General features: G+C 40.6%; 1 protein-coding gene across 11 annotated transcripts in view; it reads left to right on the top strand.

The window, feature by feature from the left end:
• The window catches only part of RNF113A (ring finger protein 113A), a 511,139-nt gene that overhangs the window by 10,157 nt on the left and 479,622 nt on the right, over positions 1–21,360 (top strand). For all 11 annotated transcript variants that reach the window (XR_006200724.1, XR_006200726.1, XR_006200725.1 and 8 more), the window contains exon 2: positions 10,148–10,330. The gene's annotated coding sequence lies outside the window, so the exon portion shown is untranslated. The remainder of the gene's footprint in view (positions 1–10,147; positions 10,331–21,360) is intronic.

The raw sequence follows: 21,360 nt of genomic DNA, 5'->3' as shown, positions 1-21,360 counted from the left end.
TTCGATGCGGTTTCTGATTGAGGAGGTCTGGCATGTGGCTGAGATTCAGCATTTCTTTTTAAAAAAAATTTTTTTTTTTAACGTTTATTTTTGAGACAGAGAGAGACAGAGCATGAACAGGGGAGGGGCAGAGAGAGAGGGAGACACAGAATCAGAAGCAGGCTCCAGGCTCTGAGCCATCAGCCCAGAGCCCGATGCGGGGCTCGAACTCACAGACCGCGAGATCGTGACCTGAGCTGAAGTCGGACGCTTAACCAACTGAGCCACTCAGGCGCCCCTGAGATTCAGCATTTCTAACAAGGTGGCAGGTGATGCTGATGCTGAACCACACTGACCATCAAAGAAATCCCATTCAGTGTCCAAGCGGTCTCCCCACTTCCTTCTCCATACTATCAGCTAGTGAAATAGCTTCTGCAATTCTCAGCATATGGTCTGCTTTATTTTCTCTATTACCCCCCTCTTTCTCTTGCGATGGATTATCTTGAAGTAAAATTAGACATGGTATCATATCATCTGTAAATACCTAATGTAAGTCTTTTTAAGGCATAACCATCTTATAGTTATCATAGGTCAAAAAAAAAATGGATGCCGCTTCTCAAAATCATCAAATATATAGGAAGTTTTCAAATATCTCTTCTTGGTTTCTTAGAATTTATCAAGAAATTGATGTACAGTTTCTCTTTTCCTCCATGATGTGGTTTAATATGTTCCTCTGTAAAATAGTAATAGATCTAGACGGGGCTTGATGAGATTGGGCTTTGACTTTATTTTTCATAAGAACACTTAATAGATGGTGGTGTATGTATTTCCTATGGCACCCTGGAGAAGACACATGATATCTGTTTCTATTTTCATGATATTAAGATTGATCACTTGTTCACCTACTGGTTTTAGTAGCCATTGTTGGTAACTTCCCACATACATGATTTCATTAGGGGTTACAAATGGTGATATTCTAATTTTATTATTTCTTATTTATTAGGTGGAACTCCTTTCCTAAAGAGGGATTTTCTTATCAACTATTGTTACCCTGATGTATAGTTTGTACAGGAAAGGCAGAAGAAATGCTTGATTCCTTTCCTTAGTTTTTCAGCCTTTAGAATAATGAATTGATCCTCTAGAATTTTCTTTTTTTATGTTTATTTTTATTATTTTTAAATATAATTTATTGTCAAATTGGCTAACATGCAGTGTGTAAAGTGTGCCCTTGGTTTTTGGGGTAGATTCCCATGGTTCATCACATACATACAACACCCAGTGCTCATTCCAACAAGTGCCCTCCTCAATGCCCATCACACATTCACCCCCCGCCCCCTGTCAACCCTCAGATTGTTCTCTGTATTTAAGAGTCTCTTATGGTTTGCCCCCCTCCCTCTCTGTTTGTAACTATTTTTTACCCCTTCCCTTCCCCCATGGTCTTCTATTAAGTTTCTCAAGATCCACGTATGAGTGAAAACATATGATATCTGTCTTTCTCTGACTTATTTCACTCAGCATAATACCTTCCGGTTCCATCCACGTTGCTGCAAGTGGCATGATTTCATTCTTTCTCATTGCCAAGTAGTATTCCATTATATATATAAACCACATCTTCTTTATCCATTCATCAGTTGATGGACATTTAGGCTCTTTGCATAACTTGGCTAACATTGAAAGCGCTGCTATAAACATTGGGGTACATGTGTCCCTATGAATCACACTCCTGTATCCTTCAGATAAATTCCTAGTAGTGCAATTGCTGGGTTGCAGGGTAGTTCTATTTTAAATTTTTTGAGGAACCTCCACACTTTTCACAGGGCGACTGTACCAGTTTGCATTCCCACCAACAGTGCAAGAGGGTTCTTGTTTTTCCACATCCTCACCAGCATCTGTAGTTGCTTGAGTTGTTAGTTTTAGCCACTCTGACTGGTGTGAGGTCGTACCTCAGTGTGGTTTTGATTTGTTTCCCTGATGAGTGACGTTGAGCATCTTTTCATTTGTCTATTGGCCGTCTGGATGTCTTCTTTGGAAAAGTGTCTATTCATGTCTTCTGCCCATTTCTTCACTGGATTATTTGTTTTTGGGTGTTGAGTTTAGTAAGTTCTTTATAGATTTTGGATCTATAAAGATTTTGGATACTAACCCTTTATCCGATATGTCACTTGCAAATATCTTTTCCCATTCTGTTGGTTGCCTTTTAGTTTTGTTGATTGTTTCCTTTGTGGTGCAGAAGATTTTTATCTCGATGAGGTCCCAATAGTTCATTTTTGCTTTTAATTCCCTTGCCTTTGGAGATGTGTTGAGCAAGAAATTACTGCGGCTGAGATCAAAGAGGTTGTTGGCTTGCTTTGTCCCCTAGGGTTTTGATGGTTTCCTGTCTCACATTTAGGTCTTTCATCATTTGGAGTTTATTTTTGTGTATAGTGTAAGAAAGTGGTATAGTTTCACTCTGCATGTTGCTGTCCAGTTCTTCCAGCACCATTTGCTAAAAAGACTGTCTTTTTTCCATTGGATACTCTTTCCTGTTTTGTCAAAGATTAGTTGGCCATACATAGTGGGTCCGATTCTGGGTTCTCTATTTTATTCCATTGTTCTATGTGTCTGTTTTTGTGCCAATACCATACTGTCTTCATGATTACGGCTTTGTAGTAGAGGCTAAAGTCTGGGATTGTGATGCCTCCCACTTTGGTTTTCTTCTTCAATATTATTTTGACTATTCGGGTCTTTTGAGGTTCCATACAAATTTTAGAATTGTTTGTTCTGGCTTTGAGAAGAATTCTGGTGCTGTTTTGATTGGTATTGCATTGAATGTGTAGATTGCTTTGGGTAGTATTGACATTTTAACAATATTCATACTTCTAATCCATGAGCATGGAATGTTTTTTCATTTCTTTGTGTGTTCTTCAACTTCCTTCATAAGTTTTCTGTGGTTTTCAACATACAGATATTTTATATCGTTGGTTAGGTTAATTCCTAGGTATTTTATGGTTCTTGGTGCAATTGTAAATGGGATCAATTTCTTGATTTCTTTTTCTGTTGCTTCATTATTGGTGTATAGAAATGCAGCTGATTTCTGTACATTGATTTTGTACCTTGAAACTTTGCTGAATTCATATATTAGTTCTAGCAGCCTTTTGGTGGAGTCTTTCGGGTTTTCCATGTAGAGTATCATGTTGTCTGTGAAAAGTGAACGTTTGACTTCTTTGACAATTTGGATGACTTTTATTTCATTTTATTGTCTGATTGCTGATTGCTGATGCTAGGACTTCCAATACTATGTTAAACAGCAGTGGTGAGAGTAGACATCCCTGTCATGTTCCTGATCTTAGGGGGAAAGCTCTGTTTTTCCCCATTGAAGATGATATTACCTGTGGCCTTTTCATATGGCTTTTATGATGTTTAGGTATGTTCTTTCTATCCTGACTTTCTTGAGGGTTTTTATTAAGAAAGGATTCTGTATTTTGTCAAATGCTTTTTCTCCATCTATTGACAGGATCATATGGTTCTTATCCTTTATTTTATTTATGTGATGTATCACATTGATTGATTTGCAAATATTGAACCAGTCCTGCAGCCCAGAAATGAATCCCACTTGATCATGGTGAATAATTCTTTTTATATGCTGTTGAATTTGATTTGCTAGTATCTTGTTGAGAATTTTTGCATCAATTTTCATCAGGGATATGGGGCTGCAGTTCTCCTTTTTTGTGAGGTCTCTGGTTTGGGAATCAAGGTAATGCTGGCTTCATAGAATGAGTCTGGAAGTTTCCTTCTGTTTCTATTTTTTGAAACAGCTTGAGAAGGATAGGTATTAACTCTGCTTTAAATGTCTGATAGAATTCCCCTGGGAAGCCATCTGGCCCAGAACTCTTATTTGTTGGGAAATTTTTGATAACTGATTCAATTTCTTCACTAGTTATAGGTCTGTTCAAATTTTCTATTTCTTCCTGTTTGAGTTTTGGTAGTGTGTGGGTGTCTAGGAATTTGTCCAATTCTTCCAGGTTGTCCCATTTGTTGGCACATAATTTTTCATAGTATTCTCTGGTAATTGTTTGTATTTCTAGGGATTGGTTGTGATAAATCCATTTTCATTCATGATTTTATCTATTTGGGTCTTTTCATTTTGAGAAGTCTGGCTAGGGATTTACAATTTTGTTTATTTTTTCAAAAAACCAGCTCTTAATTTCATTGATCTGTTCTCCTGTTTGTTTGTTTTTTTGGATTCTATATTGTTTATTTTTGCTCTGAACTTTATTATTTCTCTTCTTCTGCTGGCCCTGGGGTTTCTTTGTTGTTCTGTTTCTAGTTCCTTTAGGTGTGCTGTTAGATTTTGTATTTGGGATTTTTCTTGTTTCTTGAGATAGGCCTGGATTGCAATATATTTTCCTTTCATGACTGCCTTCGCTGCATCCCAAAGGGTCTGGACTGTTGTGTTTTCATTTTAATTTGTTTCCATATATTTTTAAATTTCTTCTTTAATTGTCTGGTTGACCCATTCATTCTTTAGTAGGATGTTCTTTAACCTCCATGCATTTGCAGGTTTTCCAACTTTTTCCTGTGGTTGATTTCAGGTTTCATAGTGTTGTGATCTGAAAATGTGCATGTTTGATATTAATTCTTTTATATTTATTGAGGGCTGTTATTAGGTTGAAAAGTTCTGAATATATCAGTCAAGTCCTTCTGGTCCAGTGTATCATTCAGGGTCATTGTTTCTTTATTGATTTTCTGTCTGGATGATCTGTCCATTGCAGTAAGTGGAGTATTAAAGCCCCCTGAGATTACCACATTCTTACCAATAAGATTGCTTACGTTTGTGATTACTTGTTTTATATGTTTTGGTGCTTTCAAATTTAGTGTATAAACATTTGTAATTGTTAGCTCTTCTTGATGGATAGACTCCATAATTATGATATAATCTCTTGTTGCAGCCTTTAGTTTAAAATCTGGTTTGTCTGATATAAGAATGGCTACTCCAGCTTTCTTTTGACTTCCAGTAGCATGATAGTTGGTTCTCCTTCCCCTCACTTCCAATCTGAAGGTGTACTCAGGTCTAAAATGGGTTTCTTGTAGACAGCAAATAGATAGGTCTTGTTTTTTTATCCACTCTGATACCCTGTGTCTTTTGACTAGAGCATTTAGTCTATTTACATTCAGTGTTATTGTTGAAAGATATGGGTTTAGAGTCATTGTGTTATCTGTAGATTTCATGCTTGTGATGTCTCTGGTCCTTTGTGGTCCTTGCAACATTTCACTCACAGAGTCCGCCGTAGGATCTCTTGTAGGGCTGGTTTAGTGGTGATGAATTCCTTCAGTTTTTGTTTGTTTGGGAAAACCTTTATTTCTCCTCCTATTCTGAATGACAGGCTTACTGGATAAAAGATTCTTGGCTGCATATTTTTCCTATTCAGCACATTGAAAATATCCTGCCACTCCTTTCTGGCCTGCCAAGTTTCAGTAGATAGGTCTGCTACTACCTTTATGTGTCTACCCTTGTAGGTTAAGGCCTGTTGGTCCCTAGCTGCTTTCAGAATTCTCTCTTTATCTTTGTATTTTGCCAGTTTCACTATGATATGTCATGCAGGAGATTGATCGATTCAAGTTACATCTCAAGGGAGTTCTTTGTGCCTCCTGGATTTCAATATCTGTTTCCTTCCCAAGATTGGGGAAGTTCTCAGCTATGATTTGTTCAAGTACACCTTCTGCCCCTTTCTCTCTCTCTTCTTCTGGAACTCCTGTGATACGGATATTATTCAGTTTCATTGAATCACTTAGTTCTCTAATTCTCCCCTCATGGTCCAGAATTTTTTTGTCTTTCTTTTTCTCAGCTTCATCTTTTTCTATAATTTTATCTTGTATTTCACCTGTTCTTCCCTCTGTCTCTTCAGTCCTCACTGTCACGGCTTCTAATTTATTTTGCCCCTCATTTACAGCATTTTTAAATTCATCATGACTATTTTTTAGTTCCTTGATCTCTGCAGCAATAGATCCTCTGCTGTCTTCTACGCTTTTTTCAAGCCCAGTGATTAATCTTATGATTATTTTTCTAAATTCTTGTCCAGTTATATTATTTATATCTGTTTTGATCAATTCTTTAGCTGTCATTTCTTCTAGAATTTCTTTTGAGGAGAATTCTTCGTTTTGTCATTTGGCTAGTTTTCTGTCCCTATGTGTTTTAAAAGCTTGTTATGTGCCCTGCACCTGTGAGCACTACTATACTAAAGAGGGGTCATACACTGTCCAGGGCCTGGCCCTTCAGGAGGTGTTTTTTGGAGTGTGCTACTTGCTGTTTGTTGTTGTGACTTTGGTTACTTTATCTCCCTACTTGTAGTGATGTTTTGGACCCTCCACCAGGTGGGCTTTGATTTGTTTGTTGAAGTAGGCCTGGAAAGGAAAACAAACAAAAAATAAAAACAAACACACAAAAAAAGCCCCCAAAACAAAAAAAAACCAGAAACACCAGATACAAGTAGCCAACAGGGTGGAGGCGGTGCTGATGGAAGAGGCCTTCTCCCATACAAAGAGAGAAATGACAGGGGCAGGGGTAAAAGAAAAGAGAATAAAAATGACCAAAGAAACTATACGACTTAATCCAGAGAGAGAGTAAGGAAAATAAAGAAGGAGGCGGGGGAAAAGGAAAAGAAAATAAAATTGACCAGACAGAAACTATATGGCTTAATTCAGAGGGAGAAAGGAAAATAAAGAAGGAGGTGTACATCATGTATAAAGAGAATAGATTAAATATTTCTGCTTAAACAAACCAACAACCAAAGTAACCAGACTACAGGAGGGAGGAGATAAGGAGAAAAGGAAGGAAGATTATATATGTATATACATGTGTTATATATATATATATGTGTGTGTATGTGTGTGTTATATATGTATATATATGTGTTATATATGTATGTAAGTATACATACATATGCGTGTGTATATTCTTCCATATATACATATGTTCTTTCTATATATATTATATATATAATTCTATATTCTATGTTATATATATAGAATATGTATAATAAGAATTATCCAAGAATTAAACCAGGCAGTGAAACAGCCCTGGTCTGGAGGAGGGGCTGTCTGGTTTGTCAGCGTCAGTACTGCTCCAGTAGATGTGCAGTTACCAGGTGCAGAGAGGCGTGGTTCAGTGTACGTGGTTCTGCCTCCCGTGTGGGCCTGCTGTCCATTCCCCGAAGCCCCACCTTGTTGGTGATGGGGAGATAGATGGCGACCCCCCAGTCTCTCCTCCACGGATCAGGTGCCCCAAACCACTCCGTTCAAGCCATCCTCACCGTGGTAGGGGCACAAATGAGGTGGTTTGTCCTGCTCCACTGACTCCCGTGCCTCCCTAGCACTTGGCTGGGATTTAAACCCCGATGTCTTAAAGAGTCCCACTCCGTGCACCCTGATTCCGGGGAAGAGCCACCCCGTGCCACTGCACAGTGCCTCCCGTGGTTTGTCCCACTCTGCGAATCCTTTGTCTCCCTGGAGCTAGCTGGGACTTAAACCCCGATGTCTTTAAGGTTCCCACTCTTTGCCACCCAATATATGTTTTCTGGCTGGTGGGCACAGGCAGGGTCTTTGTCCTTTGAATGGCCATATACTTTCTTCCCACAGCACTCCAGGGAGGGGATTACTTTCTCTCACTGCAGACTGCGCCTCTGAACTAGTTACTGAGCCTGGGACCGGCTCCCCTCCTCCCCAGGTGTGTGAACAGGGCAGCTGGCCCCAGTGCAGAGAAAGCCCCACAGTTAGAGATTGGATATTTCTCCATCCCAGTCTGTGGTTTTTCTCTTGTCCAGATAGAGTCCTACGTTTCCCCATCCTCTCTTTCTCTTCCCTTTGTCTTCCTGCAGAAGGGGATCCCTCCCCTCCGTTCCTCTGCTGCCCATTTTATCTCTCCCCGTTCGCAATCACGCACCTGTGGCCCATCACATTGTCCTGGTAGGTCCCTGGGGGTGTCTCTGTCACTTTGCCACCCGGACTCTCGGAGTTCAGAGTCCTTTGCCCTCAACACTGCTGTGTTTGAGAGACAAGGGAACTTTGGATCCCCTACTTCTCCGCCATGTTAGCTCCCTTCTTTTAATGTTTATTTTTGAGAGAGCTCAAGTCGGGGAGGGGCAGAGAGAGGGAGACAGAGGATCTGAAGTGGGCTCTGTGATGACAGGCTGACAGTGACCCCAATGTGGGGCTTAAACGTTGAAGCCAGACGCTCAACTGACTGAGCCACCCAAGTGTCCTGATTCTCTAGAATTTTCAAGAGGCAACTAATTCTTTAAAAAATATCATTATTGGAGCACCTGGGTGGCTCAGTCGGTTAAGCTTCCAACTCTTGATTTTGGCTCAGGTCATGATCTCACGGATCTTGGGTTTGAGCCCCACATTGGTCTTTGTGCTGACAGCATGGAGCCTGCTTGGGATTGTCTCTCTCTTCCTCTCTCTCTGTTCCATCCCTGCTTGCATGCTCTCTGTCTCTCTCAAAATAAATAAATTTAAAAAAAGTTATCATTATCAACTCTGGAGTTCTCAGTTTTACTGGGTTTCAGTTTTTTGTAGGTATTATTCTTCTTGCTGTTGCAGTTGTTCCATCTTTGGCCAGTGGGAGCCTTTGCAGGTGGTCTGCTACATACTTTTGACATGACCCCAGTAAGTCTGCAGCTTCAGCCCAGTTCACTGTTTAGCATTTGTATTCTTTTCTGGTCCACAGAGATTTTTTTCTGGCTTTTGAGCCCAAGTTTATACTTTTGTTTTTCTGTCTTTACACTTTATCATTGCTTTCTTTATGGAGTAGGGTGGTGAATGAAAATATCACTTCCCTACACCACCTTGAGTACAGTGTCCAAAAGAAGTTTTGAAATGATCACCCATTTGTAAGATGACTTCAACAAATAAACAGAAATTTCAGTGCAGCAATGACATAGGAGAAAAATGTCATGATCATGAGACACACCTAAGGAGATGACGGGTCCAGAAAGGGTCAGGCTGAAGACTTGAGGTCTTGACCACAGTGGTAGGAGGAGGAAGCAGATATCAGAACTGTGCGTTTGCTCTGTACATTGCGCTCTGGGTTAGCCACAGAAAAATGTTTGTCCTTCACAGTCTAGAATGTGAGTTTTAGCCACTCTCAAGAAGTTGTATCTTGCCTTCTTTAAGTTTTAGCTTAAAGGACTCTTTAAGGGAATGTTTATCCATAGACTCTTGGATGAGGTGACTGACCTACCTGGTGTTGGGAATAAGCAAAAGCAGAAGAACTGTCCTCTCAGACTTATTTTTATTGGAATGTGCTTTTTACTCTGCAGTGACATAGCTGAATTTTAAGTTCTTGAGTTGATACTATAGAAATAATCTATTCATGTTCTACTTTTTAAGAACCTCCTTATTTTTCATTAATTATTGAATATTTAGTATTTCAAAAAGATGGGTGTTTCTAGTTAAAATGATATATATTTTATGCTGAATGAAAATGTCTCAAATATGTTCATTAACTTTAAAAGACAAAAGTGTGTGTGTGCGTTTGTGTATTGTTTTGGGCTTTACTAATATCCTCCTTATCTGGCATCACAAAAATCTCCACACTTTATCCTTCCCACAGATTCATGATTGATCTTTTAAATTGGAGCTAAGTATCAAATAAATGAATATATACATCAATAACAATTATTTTCTGAGGTACTTTTCAAATCTGAAGATTTTGTTTAAACTGTTTTTATTAAGTTTAGAATAATTGATAACTTTCTTTTGATAGGAGAAATGCTACAATTAATCCCAGACTAATATTGCATTTTTCTGAATACTATTATAATTTAAATTAGTTCATCTTGTATTAGTTAATACAGTTGAAACAAGTTCAGTTTCTTTTATGAGTATTAGTGGAGGTTTAGACTCTTGGGCATTAAAAAAATAATGCAAAAAAAAAGGTGACAAAATATTTGATGGTTGATAAGGCTTAGAGTTCCTAGTTATGTTGTATATGAATTGATAAAACACCAAACTTTGGAAAGTGAGATCTTGTCAAATGGAATGGGAGCTTTAATTCTCCAACGTTGACTGAAATCAGTTAATTTTCCTGTAACATTCTTGTCTCTGCTTGAGTTACTTTGTTAATAGATTTTTTTTAAAATTGAAGCTCGGGGCAATACTTTTTACAAGTTTGAATTTTCAAATTTTATAGACAGGTAATCCAAGCCCGGGCATGAAGTTTAGGAAACCATGACCTCTGCCTTGGCTTCCTCATCCTGTCCAGTCCAGGAGCTTTATGCAGTCAGAGCTTTGTGGCATGGCAGCTTTGAGATGGCAGATCTACAGTGACGGTGCTACCAACACTGCAAGTTAGATCACCTCTATCTCATGTTGGGTAAAGTATGGTTTTGAAATGCCTTGTTCTTAGTTTTAAATTGGAGAGCTTAACTAGTATCAAAAGCTGTGTTTACTCCTATGTTTTAATTATGCTTTTTGCATTTCCGTCTGGTATTGTAGGTTTCAAGTGTTTTCTTCTTGATACTGAGGTAATAAATGCTCATTGTAAATGCCCAAACATGAGAGAAATACGAGGTATAAAACGAGCACACCCAGCAATCCCACTGTAGAAGATGCATCCTTAACCACTTTCATGCACCAACCAGTTTCATGCACCTACCAGTTTCATGCGCCTACCAGTTTCGTGCACCAACCAGCCTGACTTTCAACTGTCAGCACCTGAGAGTCTTTGAGTGAGGATTTTGCTTGAGAGCAAATTGTGTTTGGGCCAGCTACAAGTGCTGAGGAATCAGTTGCCCTTGGGAGCCCTCAACCGTGACTGACAAGATGTGTTAGTAAATGGCACCACTTCCTTGGCTCTCAGTTGGGATAACTAAAGACAGTGTTCTAGGTCTTCCCAGCATTCTCCGGTAGGATTAAGCTTCTGTTGTCCACACTGGTAACTTGCTTGATGACAACACCCTCTAATGACTTCCCCCCCTTCCTATCTTACTTCTCTACTCCCCTACTGAGTTTTCCTGGGATTACCTCCTAAATGAACCTCTTGTACTTTTTTCTTCTGGGAGGACCTAACTTAACATACCCATCTTCCAAGGATGATGCCATAACTTCAAATTCTCATTCTTTTCATGTGAATGTGAAGAATCACTGCTGTTCTAGGGGCTTTCTCTAGGTTGGAAATTTAGCCAGAGATTCTGTCCGTTACCCTCCTGTTCATAGGAACTAAGTCTTTGGGAGCAGGGTTGTCCATTCCCTCTGGGGAGTCACTTATCAGGGTTTCTCCAGTTTGGCAATATTGACATTTGGAGCTGGGCAATACTTTGTTGTGGGGCTGTTTTCAGCTTTGTAGGATGTTTAGTAGCATCCTTGGTTTCTATCCACTAGATGTCAGGAGTATCCCTCACCGCGACTGGAACAACCAAAAATGTCTTTGAACATTGCCAAATGTCCCTGGGGGCCAGAGTTGCCCCCAGTTGAGAACAACTGAGTTAGATCAAGTGCATATGGGTGGAATATGGCAAGTTTGTTTGGGGTACTTGAAGGCTTTCTGAGCACCCAACCGGAAGGAAAACGCAGAGTGAAGATGACCTGAAAAAAACCTTCAAAGTTACCTTTTGTTTTGGAGTTACCTCTGCCCCATAAAATAAGACTAAAAGAAATATATTAGAAGAATTCTTTTATGGTAATGAGGGTTCACTGGTGGTGGTGCTTAGTTTGACAGAAGCTAATGTCTTTAGAGAGGGTGATGGCTAGCTAGTGTCCTGATGGAACGTGGGAAGATGCCACTGAGTTTCTTCAAAAAGAGGGACTCCATGAAGACCTGAGTCCTGGGTTGAAAAATCCAAGTTTTAAACTGAGTAAAAAGCCTTTTATGCTGTATAGTTATGCCTTTGTGTTCAAGTCTGTGGTTTCAAACCTCCCTGGGAAAGGAAGGGAACAAACCACTGTCAAGCATAGCTGTGGCAACAGCCTACTCTCTCATAAAGAACAAGTAAAGATTAAGTGCTTGGGGTGTCTAAGAAGTAGCTGAGCATGGCTTGATATATTTCAGAGAAATGTATTGACTAGGAGAGGCCCAATAAACTTGTACCCCAGGGCAAGCCTGGGTGGACAGGCAAAGATCTGGAAATACAGTGAGCAGCAGGAATTCCCTGAGGATTGCCTCCAGTGTTGTGCAGGTGGATAAAAAGCATTTGATGTTTTCACCTGCTGTGCTTCCAGTTTGGTGCAGTGAGAAATTCAAAACCAGAGACAGGAAGCCAAGAATTTTTTGCACAAACAAGAGTCAGTCAAATTATTTCCTAGAGCAACATAAGGGTGGGAATTGAACAAGTGTTTGACATACTTTGTTTTCACACCAGGTGTCAGAGATAAGATAAGACTGTCCAAAGTCAGAGAAAATGCTGGGGAAAAAGGGATAGATTATCATCTAGTTGATAGTTTAGAATTCCAACCCCTCCTGCCATTCAAATTCTAGTTTTCAAAAGCTTGACAATTCCTCTTATACACCCTGGGAACACATTCTAAACTTGTCTGAGCTTTACTTTTTTCTTGCTTAAAATATAACGGCAGATCACTTCTACTTTTCTTTTTTTTTAAAGAAATTTTTTAATGTTTATTTATTTTTGAGAGAGACAGAGAGAGAGCATGAGAGGCAGAGAGGCAGTGAGAGAAGGCGACACAGAGCCCAAAGCAGGCTCCAGGCTCTGAGCTGTCAGCACAGAGCCCCATGCAGGGCTCAAACTCACGGACCGCGAGATCATGACCTGAGCCGAAGTCGGACGCCCAACTGACTGAGCCACCCAGGCGCCCCTCACTTCTACTTTTCAAAGTGATGCCACCTTTTCTGGTGTTGAAAATCACAGTGGCTGACTTTATCCTCAATTTGGAATCTTGGGGGGAAGCGTAGGAGTTACTGGAATGTCAGCCTTTTATTAAAATTATTGGACTGTCATGAGAAATAAACTGCTGGAGCTTCTGTTTCACAGTCTACATCAGTGATTCTCAAAAGTGTAGTTCCAAAACCAGCAGCGTCACCATCGTCTAGAAACTAGTTAGAAATGCATATTCTCTGGCCCATCCCATACCTGCTGATTCATAAACTCTGGAGGTGGGACTCAGCAATCTGTGTTTTAACACGTTCTCCAGGGGATTCTGGTTTACACTCAAGTTTGAGAACCACTGGTCCACGTTATGGGGGAAAAGACAAAGTGAGGATGTCTCACCGTCTAGTCACAGACTCCTGCCTAGATTCTTTTTTTATTTAATTTAATTTAATTTATTTTAATTTCATTTAATTTAATTTTCATTTCATTTCACTTTTTATTATTTTATTTTATTTTTAATTTTATTTTTAAATTCACATCCAAATTAGTTAGCATATAGTGCAACAATGATTTCAGGAGTAGATTCCTTAATGCCTCTTACCCATTTAGCCCATCCCCCCTCCCACACCCCCTCCAGTAACCCTCTGTTTGTTCTCCATATTTAAGAGTCTCTTATGTTTTGTTCCCCTCCCTGTTTTTGTATTATTTTTGTTTCCCTTCCCTTATGTTCATCTGTTCTGTGTCTTAAAGTCCTCATATGAGTGAAGTCATATGATATTTGTCTTTCTCTGACTAATTTCGCTTAGCATAATACCCTCTAGTTCCATCCACATCTTGCAAATGGCAAGATTTCATTCTTTTTGATTGCTAAGTAATACTCCATTATATATATGTACCACATCTTCTTTATCCATTCATCCATCGATGGACATTTGGGCTGTTTCCATACTTTGGCTATTGTTGATAGTGCTGCTATAAACATTGGGGTGCATGTGTCCCTTCGGAACAGCATTCCTGTATCCCTTGGATAAATACCTAGTAGTGTAATTGCTGGGTCGTCGGGTAGTTCTATTTTTCATTTTTTGAGGAACCTCCATACTGTTTTCCAGAGTGGCTGCACCAGCTTGCATTCCCAGCAGCAATGCAAAAGAGATCCTCCTTCTCCACATCCCTGCCAACATCTGTTGTTGCCTGAGTTGTTAATGTTAGCCATTCTGACAGGTATAAGGTGGTATCTCATTGTGGTTTTGATTTTATTTCCCTGATGATGAGTGATGTTGAGCATTCTTTCATGTGTCAGTTGGCCATCTGGATGTCTTCTTTGGAGAAGTGTCTGTTCATGTCTTTTGCCCATTTCTTCACTGGATTATTTGTTTTTTGGGTGTTCAGTTTGATAAGTTCTTTATAGATTTTGGATACTAACCCTTTATCTGATACGTTGTTTGCAAATATCTTATCCCATTCTGTCAGTTGCCTTTTAGTTGCCTAGATTCTTACACTCCGGGACGGTCCTTGTTTTTACCTGGTTGCCAAGGAGGCGCTGATACCAGGCCATGTGGAAGACTGCCTCTCCCAGTAATTCTGACCTCTGTGTAGCACCTGTGACATGGACATGGGGAATGTGGGTTCCTGGGACCAGAGAGCAAGGCCTGGCTACCTTCCAGTAAAAGGCAACAGATTCATTTGTTGAAATGCCATCGCAACTGCCTGTCAAACACAACTCTGGGTGAACAGTGGTGCTGGCTTGTGGAAATATTTCCTCTGCTAACTCCCTAAAACAAATAAGAATAAGAAAAATGGTCATCTTTAATGAGTTCCAGTGATGTGCCGGGCACTGTGCTAAATTAGCCCTATGTGTGTAAACTTCACTGAATCATCACAGCTCTCTGTGGTAGGCATTTGCTGTACACTGAATGTTTGTGTCTCCTCCAAATTTGTATGTTGAGTCTATAACCAGACTCAAGGGGTTTGCTGCTTGGGGTGCATCAAATTGAACACAACCCAAGGAAATGGTGAAACCAAAGAACTTTTTGTTACTTGTTACAAGTAAAGAGATGGGAAGATAACTCGTAAAGTGCTGTCTCCCTATGGGGTTAGTACAGGCAGCTTTTGTGCAGTGTATTAGAGGTGGGGGCAGGGAGCTTGCTTAGGCACTTTGGTTCAATTATGCATGCCTAGTGTGTCAGCTTGGTGGTGCATACATCATATGTTCCAAACATGGTGGAAAGCTCTGCCCATAGGAGGAGATCTTAGCATTATAATGAGCTAAAAGTAACTTCGGACAACTGAGGGGAGCTTCTGCATAGGTCTTCGGCTCCAATTCAGCTCAAACTGACTCATGTAAAGAGCTGTCAGGTGAGACACACCTAGCAAGGGGTTATTAGGTGAAACACTTACTTGGGTGACTCTTGGCTAGAAGTGTTGCTTCCACAAAACAAGACACATTCTTTCCCTACTTTTGTCCCTTCCCCTCCTTGCTTCTGCTGATCGCTTTCAGTCCTCTTATTTGAGTAACTTTCTGTTGCATCCTAGCATGACCCACCCCCACGTGATAGTTTTGGATATGGGCCTTTAGGAGGAGGTGATGAGGTTTAAAGGAGAGAGGCCATGAGGATGGAGCCCCCATAGTGAGATTAGTGTCCTTATAAGATAGGAAAAGACCTGTGTTCACATGCTGTCTCTCCTCCATTTGAGAACACCGTGAAGAAGTGGCCATTTACAAGTCAGGAAGAAGTCCTTCCCCAGAACCTGACCATTCTGGCACCCTGATCCTGAACTCCCCGCTTCCAGAATTGTGAGAAACTACACTTGTGTTTAAGCCACCTTGTCTATGGCATTTTGTTCTGGCAGCCAGAGCTGATAAGGTACTATTATTATCCCATTTTATAAATGAGAAAACGGGTTCAAAAAGGCCAAGTAGTCTGTCCTGGTTAACCCAAAAAAGTGTAGATTAGGCTATTACCTCACAGTAGATTAGTGTTATGGCCTGTGGATTCTGTCCTCTCAACCTGAAAATCCTAGATTTCCCGGTCAACTGAGGGTGTAAATTCCTGCTTTTGCTGGAACCTTAGTGATGTCTCCTCCTTGTCTCATCAAACATGCTGGACTTTGGACCTTCTTCCTCCATGATCCAGGGCTCAGTTTTCCTTGACACCACATTCTGACTCCACAAAGCTCCCCCTCCACTTAGGGAGGAGCTATATTCCCTTGCTCAAGTTCAAATGCACTTCAGATCTCTTGCACAGGTCTCAGTTCCCTTCTTTCTTGTCCCAGCCCCACAAACACACTGTATCCTCATGACTTGAGGTGCCACACTGCACGCTCTCTGCTCTAAGAAGGCACTTTTCTCTATCTTTAAAGACTATGCAGACTTGTCTTACTTTTATCCAGTGTAAGCAGACAATTCACTTTGTCTATCCCTTAAGAGGTGGACTGTCATTTCTTTGCATGTGTGTAGTTAGTGTTTGCCTTGCTTCTCTAGTGATCTTGTCCCTTTTAAGAGCAAGGACAACGCTGGAACGCCTGAGTTTTGCCAGTCAGTGAGGCGAAAACAGAATTGTGAAGAGAAGGGCCCAATTGGATAGCTTTGTGACTGAGGAAAGGCAGATGTGTGTGTGTCTGTGTTGATGGGGGTGGGGATGCTCTCTAGTGGCAGAGAGGGAACACTGCTATTCTAGATGTGTCTGTTTGTGTTGACATTCCATGTTGCACAACCTCACAGCTTGATATGTTGATCCAATAAAATCATCAAGGGAGTGAACTAAAAATACCCAGAAGATCAGTGGACAGGAGAGCCAACTGTGTGAAAGGCACCAGAAAACTCTTCTTGTCACACAAAGCATTGCTAGAAGGAAAAAAAAAAAAACAGTCAAAGAAAAAAGGTCCACTAGGCAATAAGGTGATGGCAGGTGCTGTGAGTTTGCTTTGGGTCTCTAATGATAGGCTTTTATCCTATTAGAGCTGACTGACACATAACTTATTAACAAATTAAGAAGTGTTCATTCCTTGAAATATTTTGGACATTATACCAACTTTTTGGGTTGTTGAAAGGACTCTATTATGTCAGGTTGGCTTGGAACCCAGGAAATGAGTTGGCACTCTTCAAAGTTAATAAAACATCATTTGTCATAAGATTTGCAGGTGTGACTCAGTTCCTGCATTAAAATATACAGTAAAAGCTGAGGGCTGAGGAGCCAGCCTTTTGCCAAGCCTATTGAGTCTTGTATAACTGGCATGCACCGAGCAGTCAGGGATCTTCTGTATGCTATCTAGGTTTGACGGGTTTTGCTTGTGTGAGGATCGGTACCCTCACCCCCATGTAGTCCCGTCTCGCCAGGGGGCCGAGTGCAAGAGAACCCCTTGCTGTTTACTGTTTGCTGGTCGGAGGTTGTCCTGCTGATGCACTTTGGCATTGTGTGACTTTTGTCTTTGTGAAGATGGGATTTTATTGATTTTGTTTATTTGTCCATTTGGATAGGCTCATGGCAGTGGCAGTGGCCTCACAGTGGCCAAAAACTGAGTCTTTTTCTAGATGAAGTAGATTCCAGAGGTGACTGGAAATGCCACTGTGGAGTGCAATTGTGTTCAGTCAGAATCTCGCCTTCCCAAGCCTTTTATTGCTTACGAGATCCATCCCCACAGGGAACCGGAGCAGGCTGATGACCCCAGGATGAAGCGCTCCCACCCCAACATATCTCCTCTTTCTCTGTGTCTGAAATTCCTTTTGAAGATGATAAAGTGATCATACTTCAGGTAGAACAGCATTTTTCAATCTTTTTGGTTGTGGGGTCCCTTTACACTTATAAATTAGTGAGAACCCGAAAGAGCTTTTAAGTCGGTCGTATCTATTGATATTTATCATAAAATATAGGGGTCAGCAGACTATGGTGCATGGGCCACATCTAGCCCATGACTTTTTTTTTTTAACGTTTATTTATTTTTGAGACAGAGAGAGACAGAGCATGAACGGGGGAGGGTCAGAGAGAGGGAGACACAGAATCCAAAGCAGGCTCCAGGCTCCGAGTTGTCAGCACAGAGCCTGATGTGGGGTTTGAACTCACGGACTGCGAGATCATGACCTGAGCCGAAGTCGGATGCTTAACCGGCTGAGCCACCCAGGTGCCCGTAGCCCATGACTTTTTTTTTTTTTTTTTTGTAAATAAAATGCTATTGGAACAAAGCCAAGCCCATTTATTTATATGTTGTCTATGTGGCTTCAATGCTATAACAGTAGAGTTGATTAGTTGCAGCAGAGACTGTATGAACCATGGAGCCCAACATGTTTATTTGTACCTTTACAGAAAAGTTTGCATATCCCTGATACAAAACGTAAATTGAGAAATGTTTAAAATATTTATTAATTCATTAAAAAATATCAATAGTAAAACCATTACAAGAAAACATTACTTTTTTATTGAAAAAAAAGTCTATACTTTCCAAAACAAAACAAAACAAAACAAAAAAATGCTTGCTAGTGAGACTCAGAATGGCATTGTTTTATACTTTTGCAAATTTCTTTGATGTCTAGCTTAATAGGAGCAGCTGGATTCTCATCTGCCTCTGCATTTAATGTGTTGTGGTATGTTACTTTAGTTGAAGTGGGTAAAGAAAATCCAACTTGTAGAAGTATGTAGCCAGAAAAGGGAGGAGTATTTTAAATAGTCATTTCAGATATTTATGGATATTTTCTTTGACATTACAACAAATCTTGACAAGTGGTAATTTCTAGGAGGTTGCATATAGAATCTGAAACCAGAGCAGTGAAAATTTCATACTCTGTTACATTTAAATACACTGGTCTAAATTGCACTTTGAATGGATTTTATACCCATGTAAGATTTTGTAACATCATGCATTAATTATTTTGAAAATATTAGTTCACTGAGTTATTCAGATCTTCCAAATGTTGACATATTTCATTTTGTATCATATCAAAATAGCACATTTGTTAATGTCACCATCAAGCTCATTAAGAGTCTTTAAGCTGTCAAACTCATGGTGGTGAATACAAGTTTCCCAAAATTCTAATTTTTGTTTGAAACCTCAAATTTTATAATTGACATCAAATGCTGTCAGTTGTTTTCCTTGTCGAGATATGCTCATTTCATTCATTTCCAAGAAAATGTCTGCCAAATACCCAAATCTGTATAACCATAGTTTGTCTGTCAGTCAAATAGAATGGTGTCCCATTAAAAAAAAAAAAAGACCAATTCAGCTTGCAACTCAAACAGTTGCACAAGAACATTTCCTAGAGGCATCCATTGTACTTAGTATGCAGAAGTGCCTTGCATATATTTCTCATTTATTTACACAATATATTTAATATATGTATATTCCCTGGTTGAGCTTTAGTACAATTAATGCTTTTCTATGTTTATCAAGGACATTCTTAAGTAAAACTTTTTTCTTTCTTGGGAGTATGTGACAGTAAGGGGTACAATGACTAGCACAGTTTGAGGCCACTGCCTTGATATATGCTAAGGCACCATCAGTCTTACCCTCCCCTTCACTGCTTTTGTACCATCAATGTCCATGTCAACACAGTGAAGACAAATACCATCTTGCTGTGATTACAGACATAGTTTTGACTTCATGGATCCTTGAAAGTGTGTCCATGGACCACACTTTGGGAACCTGCTGAGGTAGAAGAGCAATAAATTGAATTAAATTCTGCTAGTTCTAGGAGATGCTTGTGGGTAAAGTGTTTTATGATTAAGTCATGTTAATGATTTAACATGTTGGGAAAATGTGGTATACTGTATCATATTGTTGGAATTTCCCAGTTCTCATTAGGTTGTAAAGGCTCTGAGAAGTCCTCAAGAAAATAAACATCTTTATTTTTTTAAAGATTTTGTTTTGAAGTAATCTTTACACCCAATGTGGGGCTCAAACTTACAACCCTGAGATCAAGAGTTGCATGTTCTGGGGCGCCTGGGTGGCGCAGTCGGTTAAGCGTCCGACTTCAGCCAGGTCACGATCTCGCGGTCCGTGAGTTCGAGCCCCACGTCAGGCTCTGGGCTGATGGCTCGGAGCCTGGAGCCTGTTTCCGATTCTGTGTCTCCCTCTCTCTCTGCCCCTCCCCCGTTCATGCTCTGTCTCTCTCTGTCCCAAAAATAAATAAAAAACGTTGAAAAAAAAAATTTTAAAGAGTTGCATGTTCTGCTAACTGAGCCAACCAGGCACGCTGAAAATAAATATCTTTTAACTTTGGATTTCCCAAACCCATTTTGGGGAAAACATCCCTTTTCCTTTTTAAAAAAAATTTAATTCTTTTATTTTTTGAGAGAGGGCATGTGAGCGGGGGAAGGATAGAGGGAGAGAGAGAATCTTAAGTAGGCTCCATGCCTAGTGTGGAGCCCGACACGGAGCTCAGTCTCACCACTGTGAGATCATGACCTGAGCTGAAATCAAGAGTCTGACACTCAACTGACTGAGCCACCCAGGCATCCCCCTTTTCCTTTTTTGATATATGTGAATACCTTTTGGGAAACCATGGCCTTTAGGGCATAAACATGGCTCTTGGGATCCCTCCTGAAAGCAGGCTTTGATGGACTGAGAATTGGTGTGTTAAAGGGGCTGGGGAATAGCGGGGAGCCTAGGGCCCTCAGAGACTGACTCCTGGACATAGGCCACTTCTAGGTCCTCTTCTCCTTCTTTTCTGGGCCGGGTTCCTGACAAGAAAGCCAGTGAGTCACGGGAGAGAAAGCAGTAATCCTCCTGGCTAGCTCAGGGTGCCTCCTAACCACTCCTTTTAGAAAATGCCAGCAGATATGCATTTTTCACATTGCTGGATGGATTTTAAAGAGCTGAGCTAGGCAGAAAAGACACTGGCCTCTGCCCTGAAGGGTGCGGGTACACGGCAGGTGGTGCTTGGCAGCAAGGGGTTTGTTTCTCTCTCCAGATCCTATTGTGTTTGTGGGTCTGGAACCTCACCAGCCTGCCTGTGGTACTTAAGGTAATCGGGTGCACCTCTTTATTAATTGTGACAGGCTGGCCCTGGGAACCTCTGAGAAGGGACAGGCCCTTCCAGAAACCTTTCTCCTGGGGATTACTCTGTGCTGCCTATCCTCAGATAGAAAAATCCCCCATCTGCAGGAAAAACAAGGGTTTAGTTTTGTCCTCAGTGAAGCTGAACTTTTGGAGCTTATTCTCCAGTCTCACCTCATCCCCTCCTGATAAATACTCCCAATCAATTGATACATACATCCCTTTTAGTGGCTTCCTAAAACTGACCCAGGATCTATGCCTGCATAAGTTGAAACAGATTCATGTCATGCTTTTTCCTACAGATAGTAACAAATCTTGCAATGGAAGTGTGTGGGCTGTTTCTCTTCAAAGTCCTTCCAGATGTTCCCCACCCACCATGCTCAGGGTGGAGCCCAACACGGGGCCACAACAGGTATTTGATTCTGTCAGTCCCTGATCTGGTTGATGCTATCAATGTTGTGGTGTGATTATAGGCAATCACTTCAAGAGCTTTTTTTTTTCTTTTCTTTTTTTAAGTTTATTTAATTATTTTGAAAGGGGGGACGGGAGAGAGGGAGAGAGAGAGAGAATCCCAAGCAGGTTCCACACTGTCAGT

The sequence above is a fragment of the Panthera leo genome, chromosome A3 (genome assembly GCF_018350215.1).
Source record: "Panthera leo isolate Ple1 chromosome A3, P.leo_Ple1_pat1.1, whole genome shotgun sequence".
Classification (NCBI taxonomy): domain Eukaryota; kingdom Metazoa; phylum Chordata; class Mammalia; order Carnivora; family Felidae; genus Panthera; species Panthera leo.
This window is presented reverse-complemented; position numbering and strand designations above follow the sequence as displayed.